The sequence below is a fragment of the Lissotriton vulgaris genome, chromosome 2_1 (genome assembly GCF_964263255.1).
Source record: "Lissotriton vulgaris chromosome 2_1, aLisVul1.2, whole genome shotgun sequence".
NCBI lineage: Eukaryota > Metazoa > Chordata > Amphibia > Caudata > Salamandridae > Lissotriton > Lissotriton vulgaris.
The window spans coordinates 244,507,595-244,518,597 of record NC_141687.1 but is presented as its reverse complement, the minus strand read 5'-3'; the positions used below and the strand labels follow the sequence as shown (position 1 = coordinate 244,518,597).

Sequence of the window (11,003 nt, the reverse complement as noted above, 5' to 3'; positions counted from 1 at the left end):
AATACCCTTATGTAGAGCTGTTGGTCCGGGTCATTACCTGGAAATTTTTAGGCTATTGTCTACAGATATAATAGCTTTTGGTATTTCTCGCTTTTTCTATGCTCTGTGAATTAGGCGGGGGAAGTTAATGCATTGAACTTTTTAGATATGTATGACTCTGTATTAATAGGAAAATGAATTGCTGTATCTTGTGTAGTGTAACATTTTTATGAAATGGACTCTTTTTAAGGATTGTATCTATTTCTTATGGAACCTGTGCTGTGATGTACTTTTTTGAATCAATGAGATTGTAATGAAGTTTAAAACTAAAAGATTACATGACATTTCTTTCTAGCTCATACTGAACTCCACGGAGTACAAGTCAGCAAGTTGTCCCATGTCCCTGCACCCAAAGCCACTGAGGAACCTGGACAAATGATAGTCGGTAAACTTGATAAAACTGTAAAATGTCTGGTACTTTTAGATCCATTTATTGTAAACTGGAAATAAATTTGCAGTAAAAACAAAAAGGAGACCAAAATCTTCTGCGGATCTGCCAAAAAATGTAAATCTCCATGTGATAACATTGTCCATGGAGTCATATTTATTGAACTGTAGTGCCTTTCTGTGTAAGTAGTATAGAAATATATGGGGAATTATCTCCCTCCCGAAAAGTCGGATTGTTTTATGTTCTTATCATTTTAAGAGCCTACTTTCCTATTTGTAAATAAAGACAGTCTTTTAAAAAGATATGACTTGAACTGGACACTGGATTTATGGCGTGCTGTTCCTGCATCCTACTGTATCTTATTTCTACACTAATACCACACACTTAAATTAGTCTGGACGGTTTGACTGAGCTAACCTTGGTACGTCAAGTGAACAAAGAGGAGAAATGGGGGCGAGGGGGAATGGTGAAAATGTTTTGCATGAAAAGAAGGTTATAAATGCTTTGAGGTTAATGGAGTTGGAGGCAGCCTCCACTTCAGCTACACCTAATACCCACTCACCTCGATGTCCTAAGAAACCTGATTGGGGGCTATGCTATAGAAGCAAACACCTTATTATCACTGACTAACTTTTAAGCAAGGATGTCTACTGAAGAAACAAGGCAGACTATAGAAGGCTTCAGGGCCACTGAGTTTCAGACTACTAAATTGGGATGAGGCCATATTTGAGCTAAGTGAGTGAAGTACCGGAGTGAAGTAAGGCTGAATGAATGATGATTTGATTAGAAGGTTTGACGTATTTACGTATGTGACTTACATTGCATGGACTTTATAACAAAAACATATGAAAAGATTTTACAGTGGAATGTGGATAAGGGAAAAGTGAGTAGTAATAGGTCATCAATGGCACAGGTTTAAAGGGGGGAACAAATATGCATGCATGTAAAGGGATTTTATATCTCAAACTTAGCTAAAGCTCTGAACAAAGTACAAGAGCTCAGTAGGTTACAGAGGCAAGCATCAGGTGTGCTCCGTATTGTGTGGTATGATATTGTTCCTTGAGGAGCTCAATATTCAACTTCTTTCACAATTGTAGGAGGGTTAAAGTTGCTCTGATTTTGTCAAGGGTGCTGCGTTGAATTCTACAAGATCGATAAAAAAAAAGAAAGGGTATTGTGGTGGTGTGCAGTTGGGGTAGGATGCCAGTGGAAATTCTTTGTAGGTAAAGTGGTTCCGGGTGTGTACCTTTGTACCTTGTGTACAAGGTGTTTATGAGAGAATCTTTAGTGCTGTGCAGTATGCAGCGTGGTGAAGCACATGATTTCTTGCCCTCAAACCTTGACCGGCCGAAACATGCAACTTCCTTGTCTTCCACTGTTCGCTTCAGATACCCGGTTGATCTGAGGTTTAAGATTCAGTTTAAGGTGGAACATGTGTTTGGCTTGTGATGTGCTAGAGGGCAATACTAAAATAAGAAATAAAGTGAAACTGAAGAAGTCTCATGAGAAATTTGGATGCATAATGAGAAATAGAATTTTGGTTGCTGACTATTGGGGATGTAAGCAATTAACGATACAAGTCATTTGATGACTTCTCAACAACGTTTTTTGGATAAATTATCCTGCCCCAGTATTTGACTGAATTATAAATTGTTTATCTTAAACTAGATTAATCTTCTTACGAATCGGTACAGCAAACAGATGGAGGAGAAAGGTCACTGTCAATAGCTCATATTGAGCCATAAACCCTGAGCAGCAGAGTGTAAATCTTCGCAGAATAGCAATGCCAATGATGACAGAAGATTCAAAACAATGAGTCTTTTGATCAGGAGCATCCATCAACTGAGATTATCTCAGAACAAGTCCAGAAAGGGGTACTTTTCTTGGTGTGAAAAAGATCACAAAGCGCCACTGGCGTCGGTATAACTTAACTAAGTAAGCAGACTTTCTGTCCTGCTTTTACCCATCAAAGACTGGCATGCCTTATGGAAAAAATAATGCTGTTTGGAGGGTGGGTCTTTCAAAGATTCATCCAAACATCCACCAGTACCACCAGGTCATCTACGTGGACAGACCATGCTCTGGCCACAGGGGACACTTAATATCCTCTATTTGTATGATAACATTTACAATCAGTCAATTCTGAAAAAATAATCACAAAGACTCTCAAAACTTTTTCTTACCGCAATACCTTTTGTATAAAAGGATGTATCTGAACAGCTAGCAAAGGTTATACAATGCAGTGGAGTCGAACAGTTCCAAACCATAATTAAAAGAAGTCCTGTGGCTATGACAAAGGTTTTACTTTATAAGGCATTTGGAAGCATGGGTTATGCCTTAAATGGGGTTAGGTAGTGTAAACAATTCCTAATTATTTTTGTGGTGCACTTAAATGGGACATTCTCTAGAAACTATGGAATTTTTCTGTAGAACCAAAGCACAAAAAGCTTTATGGATACACAGACTCATTACACATTTCCACTAGGAAACATACGCTTGTTAGCTTGAGAGATTCGAAGTGTGACCTTGAATTGAAGGCGAGATACTTCAAAAATGGACTAAAAGGAGGAAGTTAAAGATGGACATATTGTCCATAGAATGCGATGGTTAATGTATCTTTTATTTTGCACAGTTCTTTCCCTATTTGCTTATACCACCAATACCAATAAGACCTAAATGTAAAGCACAAAAAAACCTTAAAAGTACATTTATAATACAACTGAGATTACCTTTCAATAACTCTGGGTTGCCTTAAATTAAAAAAAAACCCTTACTGGGTTAAGTAGTCAAAAACTGATTAAGCAATTAAATTGTCAGTTTGACTAATCATGTGATTTGTTTCAAAAATACAAACATTATCAGCAGGCCTTGTAACACAGGAATATTATCAGGGATGGATTAGCCACAAATAAGCTTCTGGCTAGCATTCCAACCGCTGAAGATGATGAATAGTACTCTAGTATTCCCTTCAGAATTGCCCATAAAACACATGTGGAAGGATGGGCTGTATATTGAACTGTTTTAACCTTATTAAGAAAGAGTCTCGATGCAAAACTCTCCTGCTAATTCTCTTACCAGCAGTAATGCAACATGGGGCTGGCTTTAGACTTATTTTTAGAACTGTTTTACGCTCTTAGTCCAGCCCTTTTCCTATAACTTACCACAGGACAGCATCAAAGCAATGCTAAGTAATGTCCATTAATAGCCTCCACTTAACTCTTCACCTCCTACACTTGTGTTTCTTTGGAAGGAAACCTCATTATGCTTCATTATCCGAGGGAGATTGGGGTGCATGGAGCAGCCCTGGATCTTCTCACGTCTTTTCTCACCCACCGAGTACAAAGAGTGAAGCTGGGGGATTATCTATCTCCATTACTCCCTGTGCAATGTGGGGTCCCTCAGGGATCGGCTTTAAGTCCGACCCTTTTTAACATCTATGTGACCCCACTTGCCTGGCTGATTAGATCTTATGGGATGGAGATAATTTCCTATGCTGACGACACCCAGATCCTTGTCTCTCTCTCCCATGCTAGCGCTCCGACTGCCTACAATTTTAGATCCTGTATGGAGGCGGTCGGCAAATGGATGATCACAAACTCGCTTAAACTAAATGGAGAGAAGACAGAGGTGATGGTGTTCGGAGGGAAAGAGGAAGTATGGTCTTCTGTTTGGTGGCCAGATTCACTAGGAGCCTGTCCCACCCCTACTGCCTCCGCCAAGAATCTGGGGGTAATGATAGACCCTGCCCTTGACATGAGCAAGCAGGTTAGTAGTACCATCTCCACCTGCTGGGGCATTATCCATATCCTGAGATGGATTCGGAACTACCTCTCCCCTCAGGCCAGGAAACAACTAGCAGTTGCTCTTATAGGCTCTAGAATAGGCTACTGCAATGCGCTGTATGCGGGCCTGAAAAAGAGCCTACTACAACGCTTGCAGGTAGTCCAAAATGCCGCTGCCAGGTTCGTCTTGGACCTTCTCAAGCGCTCCTCAGCCACAGCAGCTAGAAAGCTGCTACACTTGCTCCCTGTAGAGGGACGGATCCATTTTAAGATCGTATGCCTGACATACAAGGCTCTGGCCAGAAATAGCCCCTCTGGTCTAGGCTCTATTCTGTTCCGCTATTTCCCCACCAGGAATCTACGGTCCTCCGGTAGACTTCTGCTAACGACCCCCCGTTTCAGGAGAGCGAAATGGGGTGGCAGGGCCTTTTCCACCTTGGCCCCTACGTGGTGGAATGCTCTTCCTCTGGAAATAAGATCACTGCCTTCCCTTCAGGCTTTTAAAAGGGCCCAGAAAACTCACCTTTTTACGCAAGCGTACCTGTAGCGAAGTAGCAATCTTTCTTTTGACCTCTTTCTGTTAGGCGCCTTGATACCTTCGGGTTATTGTCTGCGCATTATAAATTTTACTCATTCATACACAATTACAGATTAGACTCCAGGGTACAAAGACTAAACCTTTGACAGAGACTGATTAAAAGAATCTTCCGGTGAGTTCTTGTTGCACCAGCCCTACATTCTTCTTTTCAATTCTTTGTTCCACAGGTCATGGTTTCCATTCGTCCTTTCCCTGGTGATCTCCCAACAAGCAGATCTTTTACCACTTGAGCAAAAATGGTGTATCCCATTCTTAAATGTTCAGCATAAAACATTCAATTATAACAAAAAAGAGGAATTGCAACGCACCTGGATATGCTGCTGTGATTTAAAATTACAGGGATTGAAATAAAGGACAGATAACGCCTTGTTCAAAACAATTTATTTTATTTTTTGTCAGACAAACACATTGATTTCTGGACCACAGTAGAGGATGGAAACCTTTCACAAACTTATTTATTTGAAAATACAAATATAAAATTATACTTTCCACATCTATGATGTGAGAGACCCCCATCCACATAGTAATTTACAATAAGGCTTTAGAAAGCCATACACAAAGACCTGAAAGATGCTGATATATATATATATAGATACATATATATGTATATATTTAAAAAAAATATTCACTACCAAAGTTCTCATCAGTTCATACTAAAGTATAAAAGTAAGGGCTAGGTCTGCCACAGTGCCATTGATAGTTTTATATTCTTCATAGTGAGATACACAGAACCATCCTGAAATGCTTTGACCTGCATCCTCTTCTTCACGGAGGGAGGGTAGAGCCCACACAATATATATATATATATAGTGAGATTAAGGATTCTAGGCCGCTACCAATCAAAATAAGACACACAGATCCCACACTTGGTGCTATGTACAGTATACAGGTATTATGGGCAATGCCCATTTACCTTTGATCTACCCTGTTGATCGGAAAAATAATGAAATTCAGCCGAAAGACAATACATTCTGATTAATCTGCAACATGCGGACTGCTCACTTGGAAAAACAACTTTTTGTGATTTTGTTTTTTGGTAAAACTTATTACAGTATATTGAAGTATTGCTTTAACTTAGAATCGCTTTGTGTAGTGTTCACATGTTTAAATGGTTGGAGTCTGTACATGTATGAAGCGCCACAATGTTATGCATGTCAGGACTGTATGAAAATTGCCAGTGTCTCATCAGAATCTCTCTCTATAAACCCTGTGCAAACATCCACTAACATAATAAGTTTGCTTCTGCAACATATTCAAGGGGGCAGAGGGGAAGCACCCTCTAAAACTTCCAACCAAAACTATTTATTTTTTATTAAACACAGAGTACATTAAAGATAGATACAAGTTAGTGTTTTTTCGTAAACAACTTTGCACGGTAAATATATATACACAATACATAAACAATGGATGACCTTCAGTAAAAACGTAGTTAACCAATATTGCTTTATTACTGATTATGTTGCATTTGTAAATTGCAAAACAATTTTAAAAAGGTGCTTGTTGTTTGTGGCTAAGTCCCTAGCCCTCATTCACCCTAAACAGCAAAATGGTGTTGTTTTCTAGCTGGAAAACAGAATAGAATATAACAAACAAACCAAACAAACCGAGAATAAAATCAAAGTTTGGAACACCTTTCAGGTCATTATTACTTAGAATTAACCCATGATTTACCTAGTCTAACAAGATGTGTAACATTCATCAGCTGTAAAATGCTGTACAACGAGAAATAAATTTACAGCAACCGAGCCATGCTACCTTAAAGTCCAAGCTACAAGTTAAAATAAAAGCAAATGAACAATATGAAATAGAGGAAACAAAAGACAGCTCACACTTCATTTTAATCAAGTCAAGTGGTTACAGCTTGCTTTGGCTTTTTTCCTTTCATTCAAGGCAGGAGGGCTTTAAGTGATCCACCTTGCTCATAATATTTTAATTGCCAAAGCAAATATTATTCTGATATTGCCCCTAGCAATGTTTTACTTAAGAATATAGCCCCACAAGAGCAGGGATAGTGTTTAACAGGAGCATGCCATACCTAAGAATTTCTGTAGTAATTAATAGTCCTAGGATACAGGAAAATTCTAGATTTATCATGCAATGTCTATTAGCTCTTTAAAATCATTGTTAGATCTTCAAAAATGCTTTATGTTGTGGAAAAGCAGCCACAAAAGGAATACCATGATCAGAAACAGAAATATGAGAAACCCATACTCTTCAAATTAATTTTAAAGACCAATGATAGAATACAGGTAGAGGACAAAGCAATTCTTACTGAACAAGTCTTACATATTGCATTAAAAGAGTACATGTAAACTTTCAAGCATGCTCTCCAACTCAAGATAAAGCACTGGAAGAAATACGAGCCAACAGATGTTAAGTAATACATCTGCATACATTACAAAAAGTTAATTTTGGTCAGTGTAGGCTGTAATACTTTATTACAATATAGTGTAGGTTGCCAAGGAATAAACCTCCACTGGATAAAACTGTAAACCAGTTTAACACAGATGTCAAAATAATAATGAAAAAAGTAGTGATATATGTCATTATGTGGCTGTAAAGAACAAGGATGAAGAAGAGTATACAGTTATTTTTAGTACTTGGGACTGAAAGGTGTACTGGCTGGAATATCTTTAGTATACCCAATCGGTAACAAACCTTATATGGGTATGCTTTAATGCTCAGGTATGGCACTTTTCTGCTCTTACATTTGACGTTGATTAAAAATAAATGTGTATATGGAGCTTTTGTGCTAAAATAATTTACAAAATTGTTAGTGATGGACTTCTAGATGAGTGGGGGACTAAAGTGAACCTTAGTCTAGGTAGCCACATCAAAAACATGCCAGGTTCCACAATATTTGTGCTATGGGCCACTGGGACTTTTCAAAAGGTATATAAACATCTAAAACATATTCACACAAATTATCAGTTTCTTCTGAGCATTCTTAAAAAAATATTTTATCTCTTAGTAAAATCATTTTATTATACCATGCCTCCCTCTTTTAAAAAATAAATTAAAAAAATCCAGTTTTGCATATCTAGCATTAGCATTTAAGGTAGTATGGCACACCCCTTTTTAAAGTCAGGGGTGGGGTTTTACAAAATGCTTTTAAAGTTTGCCAGCATTTTAACATTGTGAGACCTTTGGTTAGTTGAAACCACATCAGATCAACAAAATAAAATATATAGATATATATAAAAAAAAGAAAGAAAAAAAACTGCCCCAAAAAGTTTAAGCATTTTTCTTAAATAAGAGAAAGTTCTATCCTTACTGGTCCTAAATCTGAATAACTATATCTATGTTGAAACCTTAATTACAATACACCTACCAATATATACTAGAAGAGAAAGAGAAAAATAAGTCAGTACACTAGCATCAGGACAGCACGCTTACAAATAGCTGTTGTATACACTATTAAGATACATTAATGAATGAGCAACAAAGAATATTCTAGGAGGTGACAGGGAATGAAATAAAACAGTGAAATTACAGTACATCAACATTGACAAAATATTCATATAAAAATCCCCTGCTTTCAATATTGAATTTCAAGGAATTTTATTAATTTTTATTTTTTATGTTTTTTTCTGAAAGAACCATTTCATTGTATTTACTTATTTCTTGATCGAGTTTTTCATCTTTAAAAAGCGTCCAGCATTTTGCGTAACCTGGTTGTTCTTTAAAAATAACACAAGAAACTCAACAAAAGTAAAACCTAAAAAAGTCTTCTAAAAGACTTCAGAGACGAAAGCATGATTTTCAAAAATTATAAAAGGTTTTACTTTTCGGTTAGCATGAAGTTGCTTTTGTCAAGATTCTTGCTCTCATCAAATTTATTGAGTGTCTACATAAGGTCTACCTGTCAGAATACACTTAAAATTATTGGAGTGCAGAAGCGGTCATTTCATTTCGCATTCAGTGTCAAACTGGCTGTACCTAAAGTACCAAGTTTATAAACAAAATGTTTTTTTTTCAATATTAATACAACTTGGCATAATTATGTTAAAAATAACAGACAAAACAAATCCACACTACATTATGTTCTTAATGCCACCTACACCAAGTCGTATATTTCACGGTCAAAGGATTAGATACCCATATTTAAAAAATATATATATCCTTCATAAGTTTCCCCATTAGAGGACCATATATATAACAGCCAAATATTAAACATGTGCAAACAGGAAATTGTCAGTTTTCCCTACCAGTCACAGTGCAATGATGTTTTATATGTTTAACATTATGTTTACATCTACAATAAATTAATCTTTCATCGCCTCTATGATATCTGTAGCACTGAGGTATTCAAAAAATGGATTTACTTTTCATTTTCCTAGTTTGTTAATGTAGGAAATGATGGTTCTAGGTAAATGCAAGCTTCAAAATGCCTTCCTAAATGGCATGTCCGGGACTGAGCATAATGCCAGGGAGCTGGTCTCCAGAAAAGGTTTGCGGACAAACCGAGAAGCTGAAATGACTGGACAAATAAATTGTTCTAATTTAAAATAATGTTGCGTCTCAAATGTTAAATATTTAAATATTTTTTTTTTTAAATCCGTCTGGGAAAAGCAGTTTTTCTTTCATACTTAAAATAATTTAAAAAATATAACTAGACTTTTAAGCTGTGCACACGTGATTTAAACTAGATAATTATGCTGGTATGACGCTAGTACAGTTATCAGGTCAATAACTTCTACAGAGCAAGCTAAACAGTGTTAATCTAAGAAATGAGGAAGCCTTCCGCAGTTGCCCATGGACTGCAAATGTTTCAAGTTTTGACATTTTCTTCCATGTAGTACACATCTGCCTTAGGCCACACCCACACCAAAAATATTTTTCTTTCATAATAGTTTACATGGAGTTGATGGAATATTATTTACAGTATATTTTCAGAATTCACAATTTTCAAAAAACCTTATATCACCTCTTTCAACAAAAAAAGCACTTATAGAAAAAAGGACTTCAAAAAAACATTGCAGTCCTTACCTTATTGCCGAAAATAGATATAATCAAGTTGACAGACATTGCAAAACAAAAAGAATTGCTAAATATATTAGGTTAGTAAGCTACTCAGACATACTGAACAATTCAAAATAGAAACCTTACTCCAGCATATTTCCCACCTCCCTCCTTTGTAACATTTCTCTTCTTCTGAATCGGTGTGTGCTAAATTTCCACCTGAAATGTTGTACATGTATAAGTCATTTAAGTTTCATAAAGTGTACCAAAGATTGCAAGTGTTGTTACTGTTTAAGCCTACATACACATACAAAGAAACAAAAAAAATAGGAAAAACTAAACTGCTAACATCAATATTATGATAAATTTAAACGTTATACACAACAGAGCAAATGAAACAAGATAACAATGTCAAAGTTTACCCTCCTCCACCCCCAATCTCCAAGAAATGCAATTCCAACCAGATGAATGACAGGAAGGGCTTGAGTGTTACTTGAGAACAATAATAGAAATTAAGTCATGAATAACATTAACAATTTTAAAAGCCATTGTTTATATAGCACAGCAAGTTCATGAGATGATTTGAGGAGAACAATCGGAGTCCATACAGTGCCACCTCCAGTTCGTTGTGTAGATTTTATCGGTGATGATGTGATCGCAGGATGACAAGATCGTCTAAACAATGGGACCACTCAAAAACTTCACGCAGTCTTGCTCAGAGATCCAACAATTCTCTAGGAGAGGGATAAAAATTAAACAATATGAAAAAGGTAAATGTGGAATGTAAGTACTTTATTAAAGAATCATTACATCTCCCAAACACAAAAGATCACAGGCTGTCAAAGAAGTAAATATGGAGTGGTCATTTAATTTCTAGCAATTTTGTGATTACTAAATGATTAGATTGTTTTAAACACAATTTCACACGTATTCATGCTTTTTTTAGGTCTCGCTTGCGCAGCTCGCATGCGCTGCTTATGAGAAAGACTTTTAGCCATTGGCACAACTTTGGGGGCAAAAAACTTGCACACGTTGCATTGCTTGCAGTGGCAATGCGTGCACGTCTGGCGATTCCCTTGCGGGAGCGCGCGGCGTCATATGGTGGCGCCATATGGTCGCAATTATCGAGCCTTGCTGAACGCTCCCGTAAGGGAATCGCGCTGGCCCCCTCCCCCTGCTGCCACGCAAGGCGCACGCTTGTGCTGGTTTAATAGAGGCATTAGTCTATGATGAT

At 37.1% G+C, this 11,003-nt stretch overlaps 1 protein-coding gene across 7 annotated transcripts in view; it reads right to left on the bottom strand.

Moving 5' to 3' along the window:
* Positions 1–5,171: 5,171 nt before the first annotated feature.
* MSI2 (musashi RNA binding protein 2) overlaps positions 5,172–11,003 on the bottom strand; it is a 1,814,765-nt gene continuing 1,808,933 nt past the window's right edge. For 4 of the 7 annotated variants that reach the window (XM_086954832.1, XM_086954836.1, XM_086954833.1 and 1 more), the window contains one exon: positions 9,362–10,503. The gene's annotated coding sequence lies outside the window, so the exon portion shown is untranslated. Of the gene's footprint in view, positions 10,504–11,003 lie in introns of all 7 variants that reach the window. The other 3 variants (XM_086954834.1, XM_086954839.1, XM_086954835.1) reach the window with 2 other exon arrangements.